Source organism: Solanum pennellii, chromosome 10 (assembly GCF_001406875.1).
Source record: "Solanum pennellii chromosome 10, SPENNV200".
Classification (NCBI taxonomy): domain Eukaryota; kingdom Viridiplantae; phylum Streptophyta; class Magnoliopsida; order Solanales; family Solanaceae; genus Solanum; species Solanum pennellii.
This window is the reverse complement of record NC_028646.1, coordinates 48,021,611-48,035,772: the sequence shown is the minus strand read 5'-3', so window position 1 is coordinate 48,035,772 and position 14,162 is coordinate 48,021,611. Positions and strand designations below refer to the sequence as shown.

Sequence of the window (14,162 nt, the reverse complement as noted above, 5' to 3'; positions counted from 1 at the left end):
GTGACACAAAGTATTAGACTAAAATCCTATTTGTTGTATGTTGTTTATGCGAGAAACCTATATATGCTTCCTATGTAGACGTCTATGTAAACCTCCTTGCAATATAAGAAAAACTTTTTAATATTCGCGTAATTTCTTACCTACGATGTTCTATGACGAACACTAAGGGCTTATCTTAGTCCTTGTAGAGGACGCCGCCGCCGGTTATGCCTATAGGGTACTTTGGGTCGTAACATACTTGGTATCAGAGCATGAGTTTAAATATTCTTAGGAATGATGTCTCACTAAACCAAGTCTATCTAGGGTCTTACTCATAATTGTGAAGCACGCCACACTTATGAATGAGAAACTATGTGATGCTTAGGAACTTTCACTCTCTTGTTATTCCTTAGTCGTGCCTAAGAGTCTTAACTCTATCTAGTCCTTTCATCTAATCCTATTATTGTACTTATAGGCAATAAATACAAGGAGTACCAATGGTCGAACGGCCGGAGAGGAGAATTTGAATGAGGCAGTTCCCCCTCAAGCTCCTAAAAACCATCAAGTTTCTATTGAAGAAGGGGGTATGTCTAATGTCGAGATAAGGTCGGACATTCATAGATTGACTCAAGTGTTGGCTACCCAAGTTGCTAGGGATGCAAGAGTGCAAGTGAATCCTAATGCTAACACTACCGCTTCAAGGATTCGGGTCACAAGGATGAATCCCCGTACTTTCTATGGTTCTAAGGTGGAGGAGGACCCATAAGGGTTCATTGATGAAATGTTCAAAGTTATTGATTTTATGGTTAATTCTTCTCAAGAAAAGGTGGAACTAGCCACCTACCAACTCAATGATGTAGCTCAAGTGTGGTATTAGCAATGGAAGGATGAGAGGCCGCTTATAGAAGGCTGAATTAATTGGGTAGCTTTCAAAATGGCTTTCCTTGATAGGTTCTTTCCCTTGGAACAAAGGGAGAGGAAGATTCAATAATTCATCAAACTTCGTCAAGGGGTATGAACGTGAAGGAGTATAGCCTCAAGTTCACTTAACTATCAAAGCATGCTCCTACTATGGTTGCAGATTATAGAGCCAAGATGAACAAATTTGTCATGGGGATATCCGATATGGTGGTTAATGAATGTAGGTCGGCTATGTTAATTTCTAACATGGACATCTCTCGTCTCATGGGTCATTTCAAACAAATTGAGGTGCAAAAGCTTAAGCAAGTTGGTAGGGAGTTAAAGAAGGTGAGGATCGAAGAGGGGAACTCTTCAAAAAATAGGCTTGAGGTTCAACATAAACCAAGGTTCAAAAGGAGGTTTTCCTACCAAGGCCCTCCTAATTATCTAATGGTAAATAAGAGTAAGGTACTCCTAAGCTCCAATAGGGGAAAGGTGGAAGATCTTATGTTGAGAAGCCTCTTTGTGCAAAAGGTGATAAGAGTCATGATGGGTAAGTGCCTAGTTGGCACGGGTAATTTCTATAATTGTTGAAAAAGTGGTCACATGAAGAGAGATTGCCCTGCGATGAAGACTCAAGGAAGGGAAAATACTCAAGTTCAAGCAAGTGCCCCACACTCAGACTAAGAAGAATCGCTTTTATGCTCTCCAATCCCGAAGTGATCAAGAGAGCTCACAGGAAGTGGTCACCAATATGTTAAAATTATTCTCCTTTGATGTATATGCTTTGTTGGATCCGGGAGATACATTGTCATTTGTGACCCCTCTTGTAGACATGAAATTTGAAATACTACCAGATGTATTAGACAAACCTTGTTCGGTTACTACACTGGTGGGTGATTCCCTATATGTTAATAGAGTCTATAAAGGTTGCCCTATTTCTTTGCCCAATAAAGTTAAATTATTTGACTTGATAGAACTTGATATGCTAGATTTTGATGTTATTTTGGGTATGGATTTGTTGCATGCTTGCTTTGCCTCTATTGAATTTAGGACAATGATAGTTAAATTTGAATTCCCAAATGAACCCATTTTTGAGTTGAAGGGAGGTTACTCAAATCCTAGGGGTAAGATCATCTCATGTCTAAAAGCTTGCAAATCGATTGCAAAGGGTTGTCTCTACCACATAGTAAGAGTTAGGGATCTTGAATCAGAGGTCTCCCCTGATAGAGACGGTACTCGTAGTGAGGGAATTTTGGGAGGTCTTTCCCGATGACCTCCTCGAAATTCCTCCCAAATGGGAGATTGACTTCAACATAGAATTATTGTCGGATATGCAAGCTATTTCAATCCCTCCTTATTGGATGGCCCCAGCAGAGTTGAAGGAGCTAAAGGCTCAACTTAAAGATTTGTTAGATAAGGGATTCATTCAACCGAGCATATTGACATGGGGTGCTCTGGTATTGTTTGTAAGGAAGAAAGATTGGTTGTTGAGAATGTGCATCGACTATCGTCAATTAAACAAAGTCACTATAAAGAATAAGTACCCGCTCCCTAGGATTGATAACCTGTTTGATCAACTCCAAGGAGCGAGTTACGTTTCAAAAGTTGACTTAAGATCGGGTTATCATCAACTTAGAGTGAGTGAGGTTAATATTCCGAAAATGAAATTTCGAGTAAGATATGTCACTTTGAGTTTATAGTGATGTCATTTGGTCTAACTAACGCCTGGCGGCCTTCATGGACCTTCTGAATCAAATTTTTAGAAAGTATCTTGATTTGTTCGTGATTTTCGATGATATTTTGATATATTCAAGGAGTGAAGATGATCATATGAGTCACTTGAGAATAGTTTTGCAAGTTCTCAAAGATAATCAACTTTTTTCTATGTTTAGCAAGTACAAATTTTGGTTGATATCAGTTGCCTTTCTTGATCACATTTTCTCTAGTGAAGGGGTAGAGGTTGACCCAAGAAAGACGGAAGTTGTAAAAAGTTAGCCTAGACCTTTAATTTATACCAACATCCGAAGTTTTCTAGGGTTGGTTAGTTACTATAGGAGGTTTGTTGAGGGATTCTCGTCTATCGCATATCCATCAAAGGCCTTAACCCAAAAGAAGTCCAAATTAAAATGGTCGGAATCATGTGATAAGAGTTTTCAATTATTGGAAGATAGACTCACCTCCTCTCCGGTATTGACTTTACCGGAGGGTACCGAAGGGTTTGTGGTTTATTGTGATGCTTCCTGAGTGGGTCTACGGTGTGTGCTAATGCAATATGGAAATTTATAGAGTATGCCTCTAGAAAACTCAAGACACATGAGAATAATTACCCAACTCATGACCTTAAGCATTCTTCTGTGGTATTTGCATTGACAATTTTGAGACATTATCTCTATGGGGTACATGTTGATATATTCACCGATCACAAGAGCTTACAATATGTGTTTACCCAAAAAGATTTGAACCTATGTCAATGAAGATGGTTAGAAATTTTAAAGGACTATGAAATGAGTATCCTTTACCATCCCGGAAAAGCTAATGTGGTAGAGAATGCTTTGAGTAGAGTGTCCATGGGTAGTGTGACTAATGTGGTTGATGATAAGAAGGAGCTAGCAAAAGAGGTTCATAGGTTGGCTCATTTGGGTGTTCGACTAGAAGACTCTCCAAAGGGTGGTTTCGAGGTTCGCCACAACTCTGAGTCATATTTAGTGATTGGGGTAAAATCCAAGCAACACCTTGATCCTCAATTAATGGAGTTGAAAGAAACGGTCCTTAGTAAGTCCAATGAGTCTTTCTCTAAAGGATAAGATGGGGTTCTTAGGCACCAAGGAAGGTTGTGCATACTTGATGTGGATGGTTTAAGTGAATTGATCATGGAAGAGGCTCATGGATCCAGCACTACACCATTTTATTCACAAGGCCACACTAATTCTGGATAACGCTGGTAAAGTGTTGCCTAAAATATTTATAACTACGCTTTTAAAGTGTATCCTTAGTTTTTTTCCTTTTGACTACGATAATATTGGCAACACTTATAAAACGTACTGTTTAACTATATATGCTACACTTTATAAGTGTTGCTAAATCATTATATAATTAGAATCACTTATTTACGCATATTATCACACTTTTGAAGTATGTTGTTTTTATAATTCTTAAAGCAACACTTGAGAAGTATGGCCATATAATTATCTTAAAATTTTCACTAAAATATTGTATAACCTCTCATATATCAACTCTCCCTTCAATATCTAATTGTCCAAGAACACTCAATAAAAAAATAAAAACGTTTTTCCACACACAAAAATTTGTGTTGCTCTTTCCCTAAGGCGGGACTTTTAAAAAAAGTGACAGTAAGATTTCAAAATAAATGGGCGGTGACATAAGTTTTAAGTATTGGGTGTAGGTGACAATTATGTGAATAATGATTAAGGATTGTGGAGTTGACCTTATGTTTATAGTTGACAGTTTAGTCCATTAAATTAAATGAAGGGTAAAAGGGTAAATTGACTAAAACTTAATTTAACCAATTTTGGTGGAAATTAAAATTGGGGGAAGCCACCAGCAAGTTGTACCAAAAGGGGAAATAAAATATTTTCCCCCACCTCTCTTCATATTATTCTTCTTCGTTCTTGCTTGCTTGCTTGTCTTTCTTCCCGTTCTCTTTATCTTTTTCGTCTTATTTTTGTACAGTATTGGTATTGGCTGCTAGTCCTTGAGCTTTCTTCTTTTCTTCTTCTTGAATCAGATTTAACTAATTTAATCAATGGACCATATTTTGTTTTTTACCAATTGAAATTACTTCTTAAATGATTAGGGTCACACACCGTTGTTTTGATATGTAAAATTAATAATTCTTTGAAATCATTCATCATCATATGGGCACCTACAACTGTTTCAATAATTTGCATTCGCGTTTCCAACAAATTGTTCTATGATGCAATAATTGACTATTGGAACAAATTATAGTCATATGTAGCAACAGAAAGGTTATTTGAATAGCAACATAATAGACATATGTTGCAACATATAACTTATACAAGCTGCAACATATAAGCTAAACATGTGGTAACATATGACTCATATGTTGTAACTGACATGATAGTTATATAATACCCTTGTAAATCATTGTTTCAAGTATTATATCCTATTTTAATTGCTTCATTATAGTTCAAAGTACTAAATTTTTGTCCAATTTGACATTTTTTCATTCATTAATTGCTCAATTTATCGATTAAGTCGCCCTTAAAGTGACATATATGCAACATATACACATTCTGTTAGGAAAATTGCAACAGAATTGTCATATGTGGCAACATATGTATATCATAAAATGATCTTTCGGGGTTAATTCAATATAATTGTCACCTAATTCAACATGTAACACTAATATATAGTCCTACAACATGTCTAAGTACAATATTATGGTCTAATGCAACCACCTTCATCAATTCTATCAACTGTTTTTACAAAGATTATCATACCACTAGTTCATCATACAATGACCAAGTAACTACATATGGCAGTCATACAGCACCCTTATAAATCGTTGTTCCAAGTGTTATAACATATTTTTTATTGCATAATTATGGTTTAAAGGAATAAAATTTGGTCTTTCCATTCTAAATTGCTCAATTTATTGATTAATCCATCATTGAAATGAAATATGTAACAACATATGCACGTTCTGTTGGAAAAATTGCAACAGAAATGTCATATGTGGCAACATATGTATATCATAAAATGGTCTTTGAGGGGTTAATTCAATTAAATTGTCACCTAATTCAACATTTAACACTAATATATAGTAGTACAACATTTATAAGCACAAAATTATAGTCTAATATAACAAGCTTCCTCAATTCTATAAATTATTTTTACAAAGATTATCATATCACTAGTTCATCATACAATGAGCAAGTAACTTCATATGATAGTTATATAACACCCTTGTAAATCGTTGTTTCAAGCGTTATATCATATTTTTATTGCTTAACTATGGTCCAAAGTACTAAAAATGATCCAATTTGACATTTTTTCAGTCTTAAATCGTACAATTTATCGATTAACCTATTCTTGAAGTGACATATGTAGCAACATATACACATCCTGTTGGAAAAATTGCAACAGACATGTCATATATGGCAACATATGTATATCATAAAAAGGTCTTTCTGGGTTAATTCAATTAAATTGTCACCTAATTCAACATGTAACACTACTATATAGTCACACAACATGTCTAAGCATAAAAATATGGTCTATACAACAACTTTAATCAATTTTATCAATTATTTTTACAAAGAGTATCATATCACTAGTTCATCATACAAGTACCAAGTAACTTCATATGATGGTTATACAACACCCATGTTTGTTCCAAGTGTTATAACATATTTTTATTGTTTAATTATGATCCAAAGTACTAAACTTTTATCCAATTTGATATATTCACATTCCTAAATCGCTTAATTATCGATTAAGTCAACCTTGAAGTGACACATGTGACAACATATGAACGTTTTGTTGAAAAATTTGCATCAGACATGTCATATGTGGCAACATGTACGTCTTAAAAAAAATTCAGATAATATTTCAAAAGGAATAACAACCCAAGCATCCTACAAACAAATAAGTGATAAAAACCACTAGAAAAGTCTTGATTTAATACCAATAACTATAATATTTTATCTTAGAAGATATCAACGATAAACTAAAATGAAGAGGACAACAACGCTTTGTTGTAGAAGAAAATCGTAACATTAAATGAAAGGTGTCAAATAAGTCTTGGTTTGGTTTTTGGTGACAGATTGACCAAAAGCTAGTCAAATCATCTCTGTTCTTCTCGTTCTTTGTTATCACTCTGTTCGCTATCACTGAGGAGCCTGTTTGTACTAGGCCTTTTAGTTTCAACTTGGAGCATCCATCTTATACTGAAGAAAATATCATGGAGCTCATCTGGAGGGAATCTTTGAACTTCAATCCAGATCCAACTCACTAAGAAACACTGTTTTATAATTTCTGTTGTTTCATAAATTTTTGAGGGTACTTATCAAATCTCTCAATGATCCTTGGAACACATAGCTCAAGTGCAGTGGAGGCTAGCTCATTGTTCTGTTAGTAGCTTATGTTAGATTTTTCCTATTAGTCATTCGAGGTGATCAAAATGTTCCAAGTACCAATTCCTTCTTGTAACCAGATTTTTTCTTGCTAGTAGAACTAGGAAAGCCTAAGTGATTACTGCTTGTTATCCTAAAAATTTTACCTATCTTTATTTTGAAGTGGTTTGACAGTTGTTGTATTTATTTTTTAGTCTGGATGCCCTATGTGATTGCATATCTGTATTCTAATGATTAATCACATAGTTTTCTTTAATGTTTCTAAATTCATTCTCACCTACAAGGTGATGTCCAGAAGCATGAATTTGCTATCTTACATGTGTTGTTTACAATTCCTTCCTGGTAAATGAATTTTGAGATTTGTCTTTATTAGATGTGTTGATAGTCACGATTTGTAGAATCATAGTTTTGCTTCTTCTAGTGTAACATGAAATCATCCATTTTGAAAAAGAATACATGCAGTCCTTGTATAGATTTATTTGTAGCATAATGTTGCGAATATTCTGAAGTAGGCATGAAAAGTATGGGTACCTAAGTAATAGAACTATTACATGTATGGAAAGCTTATCAGAGACTATAAGAACATTTTTACATCTCTATGTTATCATTGGTTAAACTTTCTGTAGGAAAATAAAACACACAACTTTTCTTTGGGAATTGATCATCTATCAACTTGCAAGATGGAGGTTGCACACTACTGCTAATTCCTTCAATATTTTTGCAAGTCCATATATTTTTGTTCTACTTTATTGATAAAACAATTGTCACATTGGACATAAAGATTCTAGTGAAAGGATCCCCGGATATCCCATCTAGCTGGCCAGCCATTGACACATTCTCAGCCACCACATCCCGATTATTGATTCCTTTTATCTCTAGTAAGGCTTTAGGATCCCTATAAGTGTCTACATGGGAACAATTGTTGCCTGTCATACAAATTACACATTTCATCGTGTGCACTTTCATCCCTTTTACATATATATCTTTGACGTAACCCCCTTGCCCCACGCCAGTCTTGATCCTTATCCCTGATTCAATTCGGATGGCTGTAATGTCTTGAATTCTCACATCTTGAATTCCACCTGGCATTTAACTTTCTAATGATATAGCATCACAGTAGGTTTAAATGCAAGTGAGAAGTTCATGATCAAACGTCTTGTTGGTTTTTCGTATTTTATACCATACTCATCCCTGCCACTTTTGACTGCTACACAATCATCTCCAGATACAATGTAGTTCTCCTCTAGTTCTCTAAATTATAATTAACTATGTTCTTTGTTCTTTCTTTTTGTTGGTCCTGGTGTTACAAATATATATCAGTGAGTATGTAAGCATTTCATTTCATCTTTCTTAGAAATAACTAGTTTTCGAATCTTCATTCTACTTCTGTGGTTCTTGAATTTGTACTTGATTTTCATTCTACTTACAAAGTTCTTGAATTTGTACTTCCTTTTTTTTTTTTTGGTGTTCTTAATCATATATCTTTATATTTTTAGGAATTTGATTATTTGATCAGATTCCTCTTATGAGAATAATTCATTGGTGTGGGTTCTTTTTCGTGTAACTGATATGCCCATAATTCCAAAGCTCAGGAGGTACATTTTCTATATTACTGCTAGACAATATTAATAAGAAATATATCGGAACAGTAACAATGACTTTTGATATAATATTCATTTCCTTTCTTGAATACTTTCATTTTGTAATGTCACTTTCTAATACCTAAGAATAATCCACCATAAAAAAAAAGAGCTTACAGAGAACAATGAAGAAAAGCTACACAAATATAGTACTATAATAGTTTGCTTGACAAATTTTCTAAGAAGTCGTCAAATTTTGGAGGGCATAGGAAGATTTTTTATGTGCACCGTAATGCAGTCATGTTGTTTTATGATATGCTTGAAGAGTTGAAGTAATTTTTGTAGTGCTTCTCTTTCTTTTCTTTACAGGAATTCTAGCTTTTACACATTAACTAGATTATGTTTGGTGAACATATAGTCGTACACATCCTAAAAGCCAAAATATATACAGTAATGTAAGTTCTTATATATTAGTTGTGATAGTAAATATGTGAAGAGATATGTTTCTACATACCTATACCAAAAAAATTCTAGTCCAATATTCTAGGATGACTGTGGTAAACAATTAGATCGTGAACTTGCAAAAACATCTACTTCCCAAAAGTTAACAGATGTACAAAGTAGACGGTGCTCTGCTCTATGGGGTGTTCTCGTGTGAGTATCATTCAAATAACTGTATAGTCTATTTTTCTCCTACCTGTCACACATATATGTATTATTATGTAAGCTTTAGAACTTATAGATCGACTTAAATTTGGTAATCAGTCGTTGCCACTATTTTGGCCTTAGTCAAACTATACCCAATTTCTAAGATTTTAAGAAAGGAGCATCTCAAGAGACTATACCAATCTAGAAGGAGCTTACATTAGTTTCAGGTCTATTTGTTGTCAATTAAAGTTAAAAAGCCCCCCTGCTAAATTTTAGATTTAGAAAATTTAGGAGGTATAGTATTAGTTGAGGTTTGCTAAATTCTAATCATCAAATTTAATCAATCTTCTCAACTATCTTATTGTTGGAGTCTCTCTGGTTTCAGGCACAACACATCTCTTCCAGTGAGCATATCAAGAAAATTCAAGGTATAGTAATTTATATTAGGACATTTAAGTTTGGGTTATGAGAAAGCGACACCTAAAGTTGCAAATTTGAGTGTGGATCTAAAATTTTCTGTCACATTTGTTTGATTCTGTTGACGCGCATTTGCAAATCTTGTTATGAGTAATTTCATCCTTTTTTGTTTGCATTGATTCTGATGTCCTTTAGTATGAAAAACTTTTGATTCGAGTATTAGAAGAATTTTCTCTTAAATTTAGTTTTTTCTGGAGTCTTTGGAGGATTTCCGGATACATTTTACCCTTGTGCAACTATTGCTCTTGCACCTAGAAACTAGAAAGCAGAACATGTGTGTGTGAGAGAGAGTATGATTCTGGAAGTCTGTAAGCAAAAAGAAAAATAGTATCAGTAGTTGGATTTTTCTTATGTTCTGATTGCCTTAACGAGAAATATTAGGTTGTATGGTGTGTGTATATCATTTTAAAGTTTTATGATTATTAGACTTCACTTCTCCAGTAACTACGTTTTGTTTTAATTGTAATCTGCAACTGTTAACTTTCTAAACTGATGGTATAGTGCATGTGGGATCTAGTTCTGATTTCTACAGTTATCATTTTAATGTTTTATGATCACTGAACTATGCTTTCTTGTTTTTCAGATTCGGTTAGTTTTTGGTTGAGATCATGTGAATGACATCATTTTACATCTCTTTCGATGTGAATATTTATAGAGATCTTCACGACCCTGCTCTCCTAATTTGTGTACCTTTATGGATCTTGGTTCCTTGAAATTGTGCCTTCACAAAACAGGGGAATGTGAAAGATAATCTGTACAACTTTTTGGAAAATTGGAACAATACTTGAGGCTTTAGTTGCACTGGTACATTATACATCATTTGGAGTTATCTTCGACGTGTCTTTTGTATTAGTTTTTGTTTGATGTTTCCTCACTTATTGATCTTCTATTATGTCGCGCCTTCAAATAATATCATCTGCATATAGAAAAACAGAAATAGTTTGAAAAATTCATGACTCTTCAGAAGTTCATATGCAGGCATGTACTGCACAATTTACTTCTGATTCATTGTGCTGCAAGCAATTTTCTTTGTTCTAAGCTTGAGTACTGTATAATGCAGAGAAAACAATAATTGTTCTTAGTTGTCACAAAAATTCTTTCGTATTCTTATTGGTTGTTATATTGCAGATGATTACGCAAAGATTAGGTTGGTGGTTGCTACTTGCTTTATCATACATACCATCATTTGTAGCACATTTGTTATTTGTATTTACAGTAGAATCTCCTAAATGTATGTGTGCCATGGGTCAAACAAGCGATGCCTGTGAAATTTTTACAAAAATAGTTGTGGTGAATAAGACACAATTCCTCCTGGAAAGCTTGTCTCTTCCCAACTGACTCGGGAATTGCTTTCTCCTGGGAAAAAATCTCGATAGTCAAAACAGGCTTTTCATCCTTACTACTGCTTTTGTCTCCCACATTACATAAAAATACCCTCCTCATATTGGTAGTTTATATTGGAACTAATTCCTTGTATTACACCTTTATATTACAGACCTCTATCTTTTGCAATGAACAATGCAAACACTCATCAATTGCTTTGCACACGAATAATGATCAATGCCTTTATAGTAATGTGCTTATCGATATTCTTGCAGGCAAACCACATTTCCTTTACTTTAATCATATTTATTTCTACTAATTAGAGTAAATGATTTTTTCTCATGCGCTTGGCATTGATATGATAACAAGTTTTAAAATCTAGATTATGCTATTCTTTTTCTAGAGATCCCTGGGTTTCTTTTATTAGCTATAATGGTGGGGAAAGTTGACCAGAAATTTAATATGGCAGTTATGTATGTTATATACTTTCTGTTGCTTTTACCAATTCTTGCACCTCAACTGTCTGCTTTGACTACTGCCTTGCCAATTTGTGCTCATGCTTTCAGCTCCCGAAGCTTCCTCATTTTGGGGGTGTATTGTCGACAGGTAACCATCAGTCCATATTATCATGAAATTTCTAGGCGTGAAAGCTCTTTCCTGTTTCATTGCATATATAAGTAAAGTTTCTCATTCAATATGTTAGTCTAGATACTTCATTTTGTCATTTAATGTCTTTTATGGAGATATATCCAACATTTCTAAAGTCAACGGGTATTGGAGTTTCAACTTCTAAGGTAAAAATAGTGGCCATGCTTTCCCCTATTGTTGCGGTGCAATTGGTATACGGGTGCCATCAAATGTCTGCAATCATATGTCTCGAAGCAGTTGTAGTTTTATCAGCAGCTAATATTCTGCTCATGTCAGTAGAGATAAAGGGTAGGAAACTATATGACACTCTTGTTGTCTAATATTTTGACTTATTTCATTTACATGTATTGATGTTATGAAAATAGATTTGTAACATTCTCAATTACTAATGTAAAATTGGACTGAATCAGTATAATGAAATTTTACTTGCATGAATAGTTGATCTTGGTCAATTCTTCCTGTTTGAGCTAGTTCTTGGGTTGAATTAGACACAATGGTCATACGTTCGTATTGATCTAGAACTAGCCCCATTGGTCCTGTTAATGTGTTTCTCTATGTTGCCCCGTGTTAAGTTCTTCATGCTCCAATTGTATTTGATAGCTTGTCATTTCATCTTTTTCTATTTCTTGTTCAGTATCTTTGTTCATGACATTCTCTTAAGAGGTTGATGGCAGTTGATGCTCTCCAGTTCTTCCGGGTGGACAACTCTTTCCCCTTTTTAACTTAAGGTACATTAGCTAGTGTTCGTCTTTCTATTAAACTAGTATCATGTGTGATGTTGCAGAGTTGCTTTTATGTACCTCCATCACTACGCACCAAGCTTGTTGTTTTAAGACTCCTCTTTTTGGTTTGTACTGTCTTGTATATTACTAGTAAGAAGCTTCGATATTATGTTACGATGAACTTGAATGGACTTTTTGGTTGTAGCTGTTGTGAGGGTTGCAGTGGAGCAGAAGTACAAGTGGTCATCTGGGTTGTTACACAATCCCAAACATAGTAGAAACTTCTCTACTCTGAAGTGAAAGTTATCGTTTATAGCAGGTGACATATCAAGTCAAAGTTGTCTAGGGCAATATTTTATTTTTAGTTGACTTCATTAATAAATAAAATGGGCCATTATATATTGTTTTCCTTCAAGAAACTGTCTGTCATTTGTACTACAACAAATTGATGATTGCTATTGCACCAACTTATTATTTGTCATCAGGTTCGCGTTTACCTGGCAGCGCTACTTGCTTTGTGTTATTAGTGGGATAGGATGGAGTTGGATCCAATGTCTGGTTCACCTTAAGCTCTGCTAACTGGTCATTGTTTCACTGTGAATTTAGTTTCCTCTTTTTCTTGTTTTCAGCTATATTCAACAACTACGTGAAGGTGTGCACAATTTTTTTGCAACATTTATGGATTTTGTTGTAGTTACTTAATGTCACATTTTATTAGCATATGAAATGCATGTTTTAATAGCGGCTAAGAGTCATGTTTTTCATGACAGTACCCCTAAATTTTTCATGATAGTACCCCTACATTGGGAAGGGGCTGGGGAATATAGTTAAAAAAGACTAGTATTGAGCATATTAAATACATGATTTATTTCACTTACTTATATTTTTTTTAATGTGTAAGAAAATGCCGGTAATTGACTTTGAATTGTGGCCAGAAGTAAATTTGATCTATTGTAGTGAACGATGAAGAGTTTTTGTACTATTGTCATATACGTTTGAATGCATTTGATTTTGTGGAATTTAATGATATTAGAGATCTTTAAGCAATCACTTTTGTAAGTATTGGTTGTAAAAGACATCTTTTTTCAAGCTTATTTGATATACTAGTTCACGGAACGTGCATCGCACGTTTTGTCCCCTAATTGATATTAGAAAATTTTGATTTATATTGCTAAGTTCAAATCTAAGTCCTTTTATATGTAAGTTTAATATAAGAATACAACTCTAGCAAAATATAACATGAAAATCTTATGTTAGAAGTTGGAGGTTTGATATATTAAATACTTCATGAAAAATAAACATTTTATTTTATCAGAGGAATTAATATATTTTAATTACTAAACATAAGTTTTAATAATCAAAAAAGAAATTGTCTATAAAAAAAGATACGCATAAAGAAAAATATTACAAAATGTTTGGGCGGTATACCATCAAATTTATAGAAAAATTACAATTTCAAACGAAAAAAAAGAAGTAAATAAAGACATGAAATCCATAATAAAAGACATCACATTAAAATATATAGAAAAAAAATATATATTTTCATACTAATTGAATAACATTTTGTTAAAAATAGACTTACTCTAGACAAAACATGACTTACTCTAGACGAAACATATCATATGTATAAAAATATAATCATATAATAATAATAAATAAGACAAACAGAAAAGAAGGCATGAATAGGTTAAAAATAAAGATAAACTATTTTTCTTGAACTATATATATATATATATATATATATATATATATATATATATATATAT

The 14,162-nt window shown here is 33.7% G+C and overlaps 1 pseudogene; it reads left to right on the top strand.

Moving 5' to 3' along the window:
- Nucleotides 1-3,386: 3,386 nt before the first annotated feature.
- On the top strand, nucleotides 3,387-11,994 carry LOC107001307 (annotated as a pseudogene).
- The last annotated feature ends 2,168 nt before the right edge of the window (nucleotides 11,995-14,162 follow it).